Here is a 14,302-nt window from a genome sequence, read left to right on the forward strand (position 1 = left end):
GGACGAGGACGGTGAGGATGACGCCGACGAGGGTGGTAGGGCCACGTGACCACAGCGGGGGGTGCTCACGGCATTGACGGTGATGCAGGGCCCCCGAGCCGCACCCCGACAGCGCCACGCGGGCCACGGGGCTTGGCGGGGGAGGCCACAGGCCGCGCAGCTCTGCTCCCGCCCCCGCCCGGCGTGACCGGCCAGGCCCCTCCTCTCGGGACCTTGCTTTCCAGCTCGGTGTCCCCACCCAAGTCCCAGGCAGGGGGGACCCCCCGAGGCCGCGGGGAGCACGAGGCAGGACTCAGGAGAAACAACAGGAAGAGACTGAAAGGCCGCTCGTAAGCGGCCCCGGCGCTGGCCCTCCGCGGTGACCTCTCACCCAGAGAAGCAGGCCGCGGGCGCTGGTGAGAGCTGCAGGACTTCCTGCGCGATAGGAGGGATTGTGAGGCGCGGGTTGCTGTTTTCCTTGGGAGGATGATGCAGTTGGGTCAAAATAGTTTTGCATTTGAAACCCCCGAGCGCCTTTGTCCTCCGCCCCGGGCTCGGCCTCCCCGCAGCCTCACAAGGCGTGGAAACATCCTGGAGCCTCCAGACGGCGCTCCCGATAAGCCCGTGGGCCTGGGCGCTGGGCGGGGGGCCGTCCCCAAGTCTGTTTACCGGCGACAGAGGCCGGGGTTGGCGGGGGCCCCACACCCGCACCTGCCGGGCCAGCACCTGCCGCTGCCCCGGGGCTCTCCCTGGTGCTGTCCCTGCCTTGGCGCGAGGCGGAGGCCTGGAGGCCTGGACTGTCCCTCACGGCCTGTCTTGCTCTCGCACTGTCCCTGCTTCGGAAACATCCCCTGGGTAGGTTTGTCGGGGGAGGCCTCTGGGCCGCAGCGCCCTCAGCAACTTGGCTCCTTGGTAGGGGGAGCTGCCCCGGGCCAGGAGGAAGCAGGATGGGGTGCAGACACCTGTCCCCTCCTTCCTAAGCCACCGCCTCTGCGCGCCCCCGACCCCAGGGCAGGGACTGAAGTTGGGCTTGGGTCCCCGTGCAGGAAGCAGCACTGGTAGAGACAGATTTGGGGGGCACCGGGCAGGACCCCGAGGTGACTGGGATCCAGCCCTGGTCGCCACAGCAACAACAGAGAGCTCAGGGCCCAGCCAGCCCTGTGGGGCCCACGGGGGGCGCTGAGGGCCGGGCGCAGTGCTCGTGGCCTGTGCGGGGCCGGCCAGCACCCCCCAGGCACCCGTCAGCCGGGGCCCCGTTTGCTTCTTTTGTGTCCAAGGCCAGGATGGGGCCCATTCAGCGCACAGCCAGGCGCCTCAACTGCCTGTCGGTCCTGCCGGCCCTGCCCCGTGCGCCCCACCCCCTCCACTGCGCGCACGCCAGGTGTGGGCGCCGAGGCCCAGGCTGGAATCCTGGGACAATCCCAAATATGTGGGGAACGCGCTTGCCTGCGGGCGGCCCCGGCCACCAGACGGGCCCACCTGTCGGCCGTGGAAGGGGCGTCCCCAGCACAGGGGCCGCGGCCTTCCTGGAAGCGGGCACGAGCCTGGGCACCGCCTCCCGCCAGGCCCCTGCCCTCCTGGGGTCTGAGCCGCCCACCCAGCTCCTGCCACAGCCCCCCAAGAGCCCGCCTGCACCCCAGCGGGTGCTAGCCTGGGGGTCCCCGGACTCTGTCCGGGAGAACAGACACCCGCCCAGGCCCTGCGTCTGGACTCGCTGCCCCCCGGCCCACACACGCCCCTTCCGTGGAGCGTCCAGATCTCTCCTGGGAGAGCCCAGCTGGAGAGCTCCCGGCAGGAGTCTTCCCGGTCACTTAGACCAGGTGCGGGGAGTCTGCCGAGCCTGCCTGTGGGCCCGGCCCAGAGCCAGCGCAGCCACCCTGCCCGCGGAGCCCTGTCCAGCTGGGCTTGGGCACTGGCCAGTGCTGGCAGGGCTGGGGTGCTGAGGCCGTGCCTGGCAGGGAGGGGCGGGAGAGCCGCGGGCGAGGAGCACCCTCTCCAGCGATCCCGGTGGGACCCATCCTCACACCCTCATCTCCCCTGTGACCGGGGGCACCAGGCCCTGTCCCCAGGGTGGGGCTGCGGCCCTGGGTCTGGGGTGTGGACGCCCCCCGTGGCAGCGTGGAGACCACCGCAGAGCCACTGCCTCCTGAGGGGCACAGCCCAGGGCTGGGGCAGCAGCAAATGGGCAGGCCGTGTGACGCGGGCGTGGCGCAGGTGTGACACAGCTGTGATGCAGGTGTGACGCGGGGGTGGTACAGGTGTGACACAGCTGTGATGCAGGTGTGACGCGGACGTGGTGCAGGTGTGACGCGGGCGTGGCAGGGTGTGACGCGGGTGTGATGTGGGTGTGATGCCGGCATGCCCAGCTGCATGGCAGCAGATGCCCTGCGCAGTGGGCCAGTGTAAGAAGGCCCCAGAGTCTGAGGGGGCAGCAAGGGTGTTCCCGGCAGAGGAACAGTGGTCAGGGGGCCCCAGTTGCCGGGAGGAGGTGTGGGGTGGCCGGCCAGTGCGGGGCAGTGGGGGTGGCAGGGTGGGGGCAGGGAGGTGACGGCCAGAGGGGGGCGGGCAGGTCCAAGGCGGCAGGACTCGGACAGGGACGTGGCGGCCAGCGCGGGCGGAGCTGCCGGGCTGAGGGGCCCTTGGGCGAGTGGACCCGACTGGAGCGGTGGCTTCAGTGGGAACCGGCGGCAAGCGGGCGAGAGCAGGAGGGTAGGGTCAGGGGACCTGCAGGCCAGGGGCGTTGGTGGCCCCTCGCGGGATCCTGGGCACTGGGGATGGAGGCCGGGGCCTGGCCTGGGGGTGCAACCTGGGTTTCTGGGGCCCCTTGAGGTTCTGGGAAGGAGGGTGGGCGTGAAGCCCGCCGGAGGCCGGGGAGGGGGGGAGTACTGGGGTGACCGCCAAGGCCGCAGCTGTGTGCCACCCTGCTCCCGGCCCGCGCCCAAGCAGCGGCCCGCCGGGAGGGTGAGACGGGGGCAGGTGCGGGGCACACCGTGAGCCCCAGCTGGGCAGACCTGCACCCGCGCTGCGCCCCCAAGCCCCGCCTCGAGCCTGAGGGCAGCGGCCAGCGTCCCCCGTCCCGACGGGGCCCCAGCCAGGCCCCTCGTCTCAGGAGGTCCGCATTGTCCGGGCCGCCGGGCGGCGAGCAGCCGCCGAGTCAGCAAGAACGCCGTCGCCGCGTCATCAGAAATGCCGCGGCCGCTGTTTCTTCCCGCCCCAGGCGTCCAGAGACGGGCCTCGCGCTTCAGCTGTGACGGGAAGTTAATCAAAGTGGGATTTTGAGCAGCACCGGCCTCTGACATCTTAATCTTTATTAAAGAGAAGTAAACTTCCAGGCCTGCCCCCGCAGCTGGACGCCGGGGAGGGTGCGGGCACCCTGGCCCTGCCAGAACCCGTCCCGCCGCCTCTGCTGGCCCCGGCCGGCCCGCCTGGACGGCGCACGCGCAGCTGCTGCCCACACCCTTGTCTCCTTTTTATGGAGACGTGATGCCGTCGGGCGCCGGGCGCATCCGTGGGGGGGCAGGCATCACCGGACCCGGCCCGCCCAGCCCGGCACAGCTCCGCCTCTGTCCCCGCGTGGGCCCGGGTCACACCAGTGGTCGTGGGGGCTTTGCGGGTCCTCGAGGAGGGTGGCGCTGTCCTGGGCTGCTGGGCTGCCCGTGTGGACGTGCGGTCCCGGCCCATGGCTGCTGCCTCGTGTCCTCCCTCGTCCAGGCAGGTCCGTTCTGCCCGACGCCGGGAGGTGTGGTACGAGCAGGGACGGGGCCCACTTCCCTGGTGACTGCCCAGGAGCCCCCCTCGTTCTGGGGTGCGGGATCCCAGGGCCGACTCTAAGTCTCGTGCCCAAGACTGGGCTGTGGCTGGGGACCCCCAGGCGGGGCTGGGTCCCCCCAGTGTGCGGAGCTCAGCTGACGGGCCCAGCCTGGGAGCAGCCTGGCCGGCTACCCCGGGACCTCGCACACCTCGCACCTCCACGTGAGCGCTTGGGGCTGCCACGCGGGGTCCCCGATCACTTGCAGGCCCCGATCGCGTGGCCGGCCGGGGACCCACTGGGAGTGCGGGCAGCCAGCAGCGGGCTCGGGGGTGCACGCGCATCGGCGTTTGTCTCGGCTAATCCACCCCCGGAAGGGGGAAGGGGAGGGTCTTTGTCAGTCTCCAAGCAATTAAGATAATTAAAAAAGAGAGTTTCTTGGGTAAACAAGCTCTTGGAGTGTGACCCCTTAATTAATGGACCACAGGGAGAAATTACAGCGGTGGCAAGATAATTAACACGTGCGTCTAAACGAGCTGCAAGACGGGCGTGGAGGGCAGCCTCGGGCTGGCCAGGCCGTGCGGAGACCCGCCCGCTCGTGGGCCGCCGCCTGGCCAGGTCGGGCGCCCGCTCCCGCCGCCCACAGCTGGCCTTCGGGTAGGAAAGTCCAACGCTCTGGCAGAAAGCGGGGCCTCCTGCCCTCCCCCCAGCGTGAGCGTCCGCGGGACCTCTGAAATATTCTGGAATATTGCCCATGTCGGGGGCCAGCGAGGGCTGGTCGGGGCTCCCCGGGCCTGGGGGAGGAGGACCCGGGCCCCGCACCTTGTCTCCAGGTCCCCCCGGCTCCACCCGGGCTCTCCAGGCGGTGCGGCTGCCCGCGGGGCAGCAGGAGGGCGCAGGTACCCCCAGCTCTCGCAGGGGATCGGAGCCACTGGGCCGGGCCAGCATCCGGTCATTGCAGCGCCACGAGCACCGGGCATCCCCGCACATGGAGGCCCGTCCTCCGGGGCAGCCCCAGGGGCAGGGAGGCTGCCTCACACCCTGCCAGGCCCAGGGGTCCCTCGGCCTCAGGAGACGTGTGTGCCCGCCAGTGGCGGGGCCGCGTCTCTCACCTCGGAGAGCCCCCTCAGGCCACGGCATCCAGCCGGGAGCACACGGCAGATGTTGGCCCCGCTGCGGGTGGGCGGGCAGGCGGGGACCTCCTGGGGCGGGTGCTCTGAGGGCCGGGGCTCCTGGGCCCCGCACGCCCCGCTGGCCTCTGGGAGCTGCTGTGTGAGGTGTGCGGTGAGGGGGCCGAGGCTGGTGGCTGAGATGCCCACCGCGCCCACGGCCGGGGGATGAGGCTCTCCTTCAGAGCAGCGTGGGTGGGTGGGGCTGCCGGGCCCTCCGGGCTGTGCTGAGGGCTCAGGCACGTGGGGGCCATGACGAGCCTTGGGGCAAGGGTCTGGGGACTTTCTCCCTGCCTCACCCCCTTGTCAGGGCTGCCGGGCACAGGATGACCCCTGTCCCTGGTCCAGGGACCCGCCAGGTGTGAGACAGGCCTGCAGCTGAGCGGCAAACTCAGTGTCCTGCCTCAAGGCCAAGCCCCGGGCGGGCGTGTCCGCCCAGGCCAGCCCACTGGCCACACCTCGTGACGCCCTGGCCTGCTGTCCCCCTCTGGGGGTTCACACTCACCGGCAGGTACGGCAGGGCTCACAGCACGGGGCCCAGAGGAGACAGCCAGGCTGTCGGGAGGTGGACACACCTGGCCGGTGGAGCCGAGAGTCGCCGTCCCTGTCTGGAGCGGGGTGTCCCCGCAGAGGGAGCAGAATGTGCAAAGCCTGGAGGGGGGACGGCCCTGGGAAAGCAGGTCTGTCTGTCTGTCCATCTGTCTGCCAGGAGCACAGGGACCAAGCCAGGGGAGAAAGTGGCGTCAGGCAGGGCGTGAAGGCCAGGGGCCCGGGGGCCATGGGGGCCGCGCGTCAGCACCCACCCGGCCAGGGCTCAAGGGCTGCCCCGGAGGATGGGACAAAGTTTCGGGGTCCCGAGGAGTGCAGCTAAAGTGCGACCCATCACCAGAGTCGCTTCCACTGCAGGAAAGCAGGGCTGGAGCAGAGGGCAGGACGCCGGGCTCGTGGTGACACCTCACGTGATCCGTGCTCTGCTCTATTTTTAAAATCCCCCCATACAGAGACGCGTCCAAATTTGGGGAAGCGAGTGGGGCAGGGAAGAAGACCCGAGGGCACTGTGCCCGCGTTCCTCCCAGCCCCGGGGGTGGGCGCGTGCCTGGGGGGGTTCACCTGAGCGGGGGTGTGTGGAGCGCCCTCCCCAGGAGGAGAGCGGCCCGGGCTGGGCTGGAGCGTGGCGTGGTCCGCAGGTGCGGGCCCGAGCTGCCTGCCGGACCCCGCGTCCACACCGCGCGAGTGGTCTGGAGGTGGGGGCTGCTCCCGGTGCCCCCCGCCCGGAGGACGGGGCTGTGCGCTGGCTGCAGGGGCCACCTGCCCCGACTGCTGCCATCCACATGGGCGCAGGGTGTCCCTGACCCGCATGTCCCCGCACAGCACCCCACGGCGCCCCTGGGGGCCATGAGGACGGAGACCCCGTGGGCGGGAAGCGGTCGCGCCGGCCCCCGACCTGTGGAGGAGGGTCCAGACCGTTAGCTGCCCCACGCGAGGCCCCGAAAGCAGAAAGAAGGCCCAGGAGTCCGCTCCGAAGCGTCTCGGGCTGACCGTCGCCGGCCTCGCCTGCCAGAGCCCGGTGCCCTGGCAGGTAACTTCCATCCAGCGCGTCTGAAATGGCACCTAAATGAATTAGCAATAAAACGGACTTAGGCCGAGCAGTGGGGACCCCCATTAATCTCGGGTTAATCACTAAAGAGGTGCCATTCACTTTTCTTAAGAAGTCACATTTTTCTCCCCTTGCTGGCGACCAGATTTCATAAAGTAACATATTTCTAATGAAAGGTCTCGGCTTGAATTAAACCCTGAAGGTTTATGCAGATTTCGCGTTTGATTGCTGCTGGCACGGCTCTTAGCGGCGGCGGCGCGGCCCTCCCCAAAGGCCCCAGCGTGCAGTTCATAATATTCTTTGAAACAGAATAGCGCTCTCGCGCTTAGTGGCTTTAATCAGCCCTGACTTTTGATAGTCAAACAATAGCTAATTACAGTAACACCTGCCTGCAGGCCCGTCTCGCCGGCTCCCGCGGGCGCGCCTTGTCTCGAGCTGTGTGATTGCTGCAGCCGCGCCGCGCGCATGACACCCGGCGACCCGGTGGCCATTAGGGGAGGCTCGCTGCTGCCGCGGTGCTGGCTGTGCCATTACGCCCTTCTCCTTTGTATTTTGGGGGGTGGGTGATGGCGAGGGCCGGGAGGGGAGGTAGGGGCCCCCGAGAGCCGGCCGCCGGGCGGGCGACACCCCTGCCCCAAACCCTGGCTCGTGGGCTCCCTCGGCCGAGCCAGACGGGCCCGGGTGCGGGCCCCGGGCACCCGGGCGGGCAGTTGGGCACGGTCGTCTGAGGCGGGTGTGATTTCCGAGGCGCTGCACCGGGACGCGGGGGGCCGGCTGGCGGGTGGAAGTCATAAATTACTATCTCGTTTAAGTCTTTCTTTTCTCATTAATTTTGCCTGGCAAATGAGGCTGAGTTTTCCAGAATCCAGCCAAGTGAGTAACATCAGCCTGTCAGCCGCGGGCCTGACAGACCCTGTAACAAGTTTCCGGGAATGATCGGGGGCCGTGGACCCAAATGCGTGGGGGCCCCACCACCCCGATGCAGCAGACCCACCTGCTGGCCCCTCAGCTCACCCCCGTGCCGCTCCGCAGGACCCCCCCAAAAGACTCAGACCAGGGAGGGGCCGTGCGGCTGGGCCCTGCGGGAGGGGTGAGCATCTGGTCACCCGCTGGCCACCGCAGGCAGGCTCCAGGTGGCAAGGCCGGGTCACTGCTCCTGCCAGGCCGTGCCCCTGCCGGGGGGTTGTTGGGTGCAGCAAGTGGACCCCAGGCAGAGCCGAACCCGCCACTTTCTGATGCCCCCGGGGCCCCCGCCAGCCCCCACGAGGCCCCTTGCGTGCCGGGCCTTCCTGCAGCAGGCCAGTGGCCTTCAGCTGGGGTGACCGAGAGCCGGGGGCAGAGTGGGCGGTTGGGTCGCCCCCCAAGGCCTGCTGCGCCCGCCCGGCGCTCCCCTGCCCGGACCAGGCCCAAGGCGCCGTCCGGCCTGGACACCGCGTCAGACAAAGCCCCCTTCTCCGGCCCGCCCGTGCCTGCAGCCCGCATCCCGTCCACTCACGCCCCGGGCGCCATTTCCGCCCTGCTGGCGCTGGTCTCTGGACGCTGCCCCGTGTTGACAATTACCCACAGCCAGGACTTGCCAAAACCTGGAGTTGAAAAGCTTCAAGGAGGAAAAAAACAACTGGAAAGCTGTTTTCTGTTAAGGCAGGTTTATTTTTCCTTGCAATTATGTCTGACTAAAACGACCTTGTGAGGACGCGCTCCCCAAGAAAGGCCTGATTCACCCCTCCTGGGCGGGAGGGGCACAGCCTGCCCTCCAGCCCCGCGTCCAGCACCCGCTCCCGCGCCAGCAGCCCTCGCCGCCGACCCCAGGGAAGCCCAGCCCCAGCCGGCACCCGAGGCCCAGGAACCCAGCCTCAGGCTTCGGGCAGCCCAGGCTGGACTGGAGCCAGGACAGCGGTCAGGCTGGCCCGGCCAGCGACCCGTACCACCGGCCACACGGGCCCGGACGGCTAGCGGCCCTGACGCCCTCCCAGGCCTCCCCCGGCCTCCCCGAAACTCAGGGCCTGGCTGGAGGGGTCACTGTGGCCTCTCCTGCTTTCTGAAAGACCCGGTTTCTCCTCTCTCCCTGGCCAGAGAGCCAGGCTGGCCCAGGCCCCGCCCTCCGCCCTCCGCCCTGAGATTCCAGCCCGAGGCGCCCCGGGCCAGCGGGAAGGAGAGGGCCTGGACTCCGGTCAAGTTCGGATGCAGACACCGGCCTCTGCGGGCCGCCGGCCCCACCCCCATCGCTGACCCCGGCCTCCAGGCCGGCGTCTGCCTCTCGTCTCCCGGGTTTGCCATCACCGATCAGCTTGATTGATCATCTCTGCGGCCACAGGTTGGTAATCAAGCCGTTTTGAGAGCCTCTCGAATTTCCCCCAGGACCCCGCGGGCATGACAGGCCTTGACACCAGCCATTCGTCACCTGCTGCCCGTGGTCACTGCGCGGTGACCAGCAGACAGACAGGAAGCAGGCCGAGACGCCGCAGGAGGGGCAGTGAGGGCCAGATGGACGCACGGCGGACGCTGGGCCAGCTCCCCCGGGGCGCGCCCACGTCCAGGGCTCCCTCTCCCGGGGCCGTGATGCACCCCCCGCCTCCCGGGGCCGGAGGCCGACAGGCACGTCCACCAGGAGCTCCCGCGGCGCCTTCCCAGGCACCTGAAGATGCACCCGCAGCTACGGGGTCTGCAGAGACCAAGGAGCCCCGTGCCGACCCCCTCTGCTGGGCCCGGAACGTGGCCAGGATGGATCAGCCCAAACATTTCACCGCGGCGGCCCCCGAGTCCACCGCCCTGGAGCAGGGGAGACACCCTTGCTCTTCACACACCTGCGCGCACTTGGCCTCCGGCTCGTCCAAGGATGCACATGAGCTGCGGGGGCTGGGGCCACACGGCCGTGACCACAGAGGGGGCACCAGCTGCCCTCGGGGAGACCCCGCTGTGTACCCACACATGCACATGGGCGTCCTGGTTGGGGTAAAGCCGGCCAGACCTCTGGGGCCCGGGCCCTGCGCCGCAGGGGGCGGTGGGGCCAGCGGCCTGGAGCGTGTGGCCAGAGTCACCCGGCACCAAAGAGCCAGGTCCACGTTCTCACCAACAAGGGGCCGAGGGAGCTCCCGTTGAACTGACCAGTGACCGGCTGACCGGGGCGCGTTTGAAGAGGAACCCACACCTGCGCAGAGGAGACGGGGATGGAGCTGTGACGCCACAGCAAAGTGCAGACCCCAGGCCCGACCCTTGGGCCCACCACCCCCCGCTGCCTCTCAGGCCTGCATCCCCTCTCACCCCCAGAAGAGCTGGGCACAGGGGCCTCGTGGCCGCCCTGCTGCTGTCTGTGGTCGGGCCTGCGGCGCCTGCAGTGCTCACCCTCCCGCCACATCATGGGGGGCAGATGCTGGGCCACGGCCGCCAGGCCTTGGGGGCCCTGAGGTCCAGGGGCGCCTCCTCTTACCCAAGGATGGGGGCCCCCGCTGCTCCCGCCATGGAAGGACCAGGGCACCTCAGTGGAGTGAGGCGGGGCCTCGAGGCCAGCCTGGCCACGGAAGGGGGGAACATCCAGCATCGGCTGCATCCCCACGCGGACCCCCGTGCACCTCCCGACTCGGCCCCTCGGGCCCAGCGCAGACCCGCTCTCCAGCCCCTCTGGGGAGACCGGCCCTGCCCCGCCTGGAGCCTGCGGTGGCACGTGGGGGCGGGCCCCCGGGTGCGTGCGCTGGGTGTGGGGGGCGGGAGGAGCCGTGTGCAAGTTCGCAGGACGTACATGGGGGGGAGGCCGCGCGGCCCGGGGCGCCCGCCCAAGGCCGGACCCGATGCGGTGGCCCCAGCTGGCGGCTCCCCTAGCTCAGCTGAGAGGTGGAGCCTGGCCGGGGCCCGCGGAGCTGGCCTGGGGTGGTGGGGAGGCCGCGGCCGGCCCCCTTGGCACTCGGGGGAGACGCGCTCGGACTCGGGCTGCGTCCGGGCTCCTTGGGAAACTTCAAGGCCCTTTCTTCGCAAATTCTGGCCCCAGAGACCACAGGCCAGCGCAGGCCTGGGTGGAGGGGGCGCTCCTGGGCACAGGGCAGTGACCTAGGGGGCGGCGGCCACGCACAGAGACCGAGCTCTGCCGCTGCTGGCCCCGCGGAGGAGCGCCTGGGCGCGTGTGGGACTGCCCTGCCCCTTCCTCTGCCGCTGCCAGGAGCAGCCCCTGCCCTGCACACCCTGCCCAGTCCACAGGCCCGCCCGTGTGTGTTCACCAGCTGGCGCCGAGCAGCAGGGCCCAGGCCTACTGAGAGACGCCGGGTCCTGGGGAGACCTGGCCTTGGGGGCACACGCCTGCTCAGGGCAGGGCCTGGGGGGCGAGCATCGCGTAGAGCCTGTGGGCGGCGGCCGGTCCGCTCTAGCTGGCCTGGCTCGCGCTGTTTTCGGGAAGAGGAAGGGTAGGTCAGGGACGGGGACAGGGAGGAGCCGGGGGCCAGCCCGGGCTGGCAAGGGGCTGGCTGGGCTGTGCCTGGTGGGGCGCCCCAGGGGCTCAAGGCCCAGGCAGCCACGACCCTGGTAGGTAGGACCCGTGGCCTCCAGGCACTGCCCACCCCCCGCCCCTCCTGTGATTCAGACCCGGCTCCCTGACGGTGACCCCTGTCTCTCTCGGTACTGGTCTGGCCCAGTGGGCGGAAGCGACCATCTCTCCTGGCGAGGGCAGGAGCCTGGAGAACGTACCCCCCTGGCCTGCAGTCTGAGGCCCCTGGGGCAGGCCTGGGCTTCCCGTCCGAGGCCTCCTGTGCAGCCTGACCCCACGCTGGCCGAGAGCTGGCCCGGGCAATCTGCCCCTGTGACGGACATGGCTCTCCCCAACTGGTCCTCAGTCCAGCCCTTGGAGCGCCGGCGGCTCCCTCACAGGGGCGCCCCTTAGCATTTGCAAATGAGAAGCATCTGCGGCCACTCTCCAAGCTGGCCCTGCTCTCCTACCTATAAACAGGCCTGAGCGTGAGTTCTCAGAATGTTCTAGAAGAGGAATGTGCTTGGGGCCGGCGTGGCTGTGCTTTGGCATGCAGACACCTCTGTGGAGAGGTCGGTAAGTGCCAGGCTGGCAGCAGCCCTGGAAAGGCAGGCTGGCCCTGCCCTGGTCAGCACGCGGCCGGCCCCCCGGCTCCACCCCATGCAAGCTTGACCGCCGGCCTCGCCCGACTCTGGGCTCGGCTGCTGAGCCGCAGCCCCGAGTACATGTGGCCCATCCTGAACGTCCTCGCCCCTCCTCCGGGTGCTGTGGACATCAGCGTCCTGGCAGGTCCCGCCAGAGAGCCGGGGGGCTGGGGCTGGGTGGAGGCAGCGCTGGGGGGTGCCTCGCCCCACGCCCTCTGGCCCTGCTGTGGAGGAAGCTGACAGGCCGGCATCACCGCCTGCGGCTCCTCCACCTCCACAGGTTGGTCCTGTGGGGGCTGCCCGGAGAAGACCCCCCCCAACTGCCTTTTGGGGCCTCCCTCCCTCTCCTCAGCACCCCCCACCGGGGGCTCATGGAGTACTGTGGGAGCCCCCTCCTCCCCCCCGGAGCGGCCAGGGCAGGCACCAGCGCAGAGGTGGGGAGCGGAGGGCCCCACCAAGACCCCATGAGGTGGGCGGCCCTGTCCGAGGGAGAACAGGCCGGTCACATCGACCTTCCTGCGTCTGCGGCAAAGGCCAGGCCGGCAGCGCCGCGGCCACCCCAGCCTGGTGGCGCTGGGAGGCGGAGGCGAGGTCGGGACAGGTGCGCAGTGGGACACCCCCAGCTAAAGGGGGGCGGTGGCGGGTGGCCCTCGTGGCCAGGAGGCAGGCGGGGCGGCCTGGGGGGGCCAGCGGGTGGGGCTGCCGGAGGCCGGGGCCGAGGCGCCCTCGATCTCCGGCCGGGCCTCCCCGCCGGGGCGCCTGCAGCCCAGAGCCTCTCTGCAGACCGACATCAAACGCCCGGTTCCCCAGACATTATCTGCCTTTTGGGAACCTTTAAAATAAAGAGTCAAGCGCTCCCAGCTCCCGTCTGACGTTTAACGTGAGCGGCGGTTCCTGAGGTGCGCGGCGTTCCCCGGGCGCTGGGTCTGCGGGGGGGGCGGGAGCCGGTTCTCCTAGAAAAGCGGTCAGAGGCAGGACCCACTGAGGCTGTTTCTGGGCGGCCCAGGATCCCGTCGAGAGCCAACGCCTTCCAGAAAACCCAAGCAACAGCAGAGAGCAGGGTGGGGGGCGCCCCCGGCCGGCTTCCCCTGTTCTGACTGGGAACGGAGGAACAGGGAGGGGGTCCCCCGGGCCCTCTGCGGGGGCAGAGCTCCAGGCCTGTCCACAGCCCCAGCTGGGCCTTCGGAGGGCCGGTGGTGGGGCACCCAGGGGTACCCGCTTCAGGGCTGCCACGAGCCTCAGCGGGACGGGGGTTTCCTCCCAGGGTGCCCACCCCGCGTCCCTGCACCCCCTCTGGCCTTGGGAAGGACAGACCCGGCCCTCAGCTCCCAAGACAGTGCAGCAGGGTCTGTGCGGCCGCCGTTCGCCTGGCCTCGGTCCCACGAGCTGGCCACCTGGACGTTCTCACCGCCTCGCCAGGTGCCGCTGGGCAGCTCCGTGCCTCCCCCCTGCGCCCCATTGTCCCACAGACTCTCTTTTAGGTCAGTTTACACTTTCACCTGATCCCTGTAATTCTGCAGAACACTCCCAGGCCGCAAGCCCCCTGCAGCTGGCCCGTCGGGCTCATAGGCCCGGAGAAGAACCAGCCCCCCACCCCCCTGCGCTGGCCGTGTGGGCAGGTGGCCGCAGCGGGTCGGAGCTCCCGTGGCCGGATGCGGGCCTCGGGGGGCAGGGCCACGTACTCGCCACGGGCGCTCTGGGCTTCCCCGGCCGGCCGCAGTGCGAGCAGAAACCCCTGCGGCATGACGCAGCTGAAAATAAATATCAAAGGAGCGTTTGAGGAGCTCGATGCATTGATCACATCGCGGTGAACTTCACCCTCGTAAGACGGGCCATTTAAATGCTAATGTCATTTTCTAAAAAGTCAATTACGCGTGGGCAGGGACAGCCTCCCCGGCTGCGGCCTCTCCCCGCCCCCACGCGGCTCCGGTAATTGGATCAAGCTAATGCAGACCCCAAGGTGTGCTGGGCGCTGGGGACACACGTCTCCAGGAAGCGCCGCCTTTGCGGATCTGGACGGCGGGCAGGTGTGCAGGGTGGCACTGCTCACCTCCCGCGGCCCTGGGCGGAGCGCTGGGCTCACTGTGCCTGGACACCCTCATGGGGACGGGGGGGGGGGGGGGGGGGGAGCTGCACCAGGCAGGTGCAGGGGGAGGACCAGGGAGGGAGGCTCCAGGGCCTGGACTCTGAGTCCTCCGCACTCTGGTGCGTGGGATCTGGGGAGTCCTGACACTCCCCCAGCTGGGGTACAGCCACAACAAAGGGGGCACCATGGGAGGGAGACCCAGCTCAGGCCTGGGCTGGCCCCCGGGTGGGCCAGGAGGGCACCTCCCTGCTCTGCCCACGTACCTGGTCTGGCCTGCTCTGCCCCTGGTGCCCACGTGTGGTTCACAGCCAGTGCCCACTGCACTTCCAGGGCCACCTGTGGCTCCTGCTGGTCCTGACTCGGCCCCCACGCTGCCCCGCCCACTGCCTGACCCCGCAAGGCCCACGTGGCTGTCCCAAAGGACCTGGTGGACGGGCTGGGGAGGGACAGCAGAGCCGCACCGCCTCTGGCCACGGGCCAGCACCTGACACCCACAGGGACGCGACGGCAGGGGAGGGGATGGGCAGGGCTGACCTGCTTCGCCCCCGCAGGGCCCGCTCGCCCACCCCGTCCCCCGCTCCTGGCCCACCCGGGCCCAAGCCCGCCTCTGACCAGCCCCCATGCTGGGG

At 69.8% G+C, this 14,302-nt stretch overlaps 1 protein-coding gene across 3 annotated transcripts in view; it reads left to right on the forward strand.

Moving 5' to 3' along the window:
- Positions 1 to 14,302, forward strand: part of PRDM16 (PR/SET domain 16) — a gene marked incomplete at both ends in the record, with an annotated part of 195,200 nt that overhangs the window by 112,781 nt on the left and 68,117 nt on the right. The gene's annotated exons all lie outside the window — the stretch shown is intronic.

Source organism: Talpa europaea (assembly GCF_964194135.1).
Source record: "Talpa europaea genome assembly, chromosome: 9".
In the NCBI taxonomy this organism is placed as follows: Eukaryota; Metazoa; Chordata; class Mammalia; order Eulipotyphla; family Talpidae; genus Talpa; species Talpa europaea.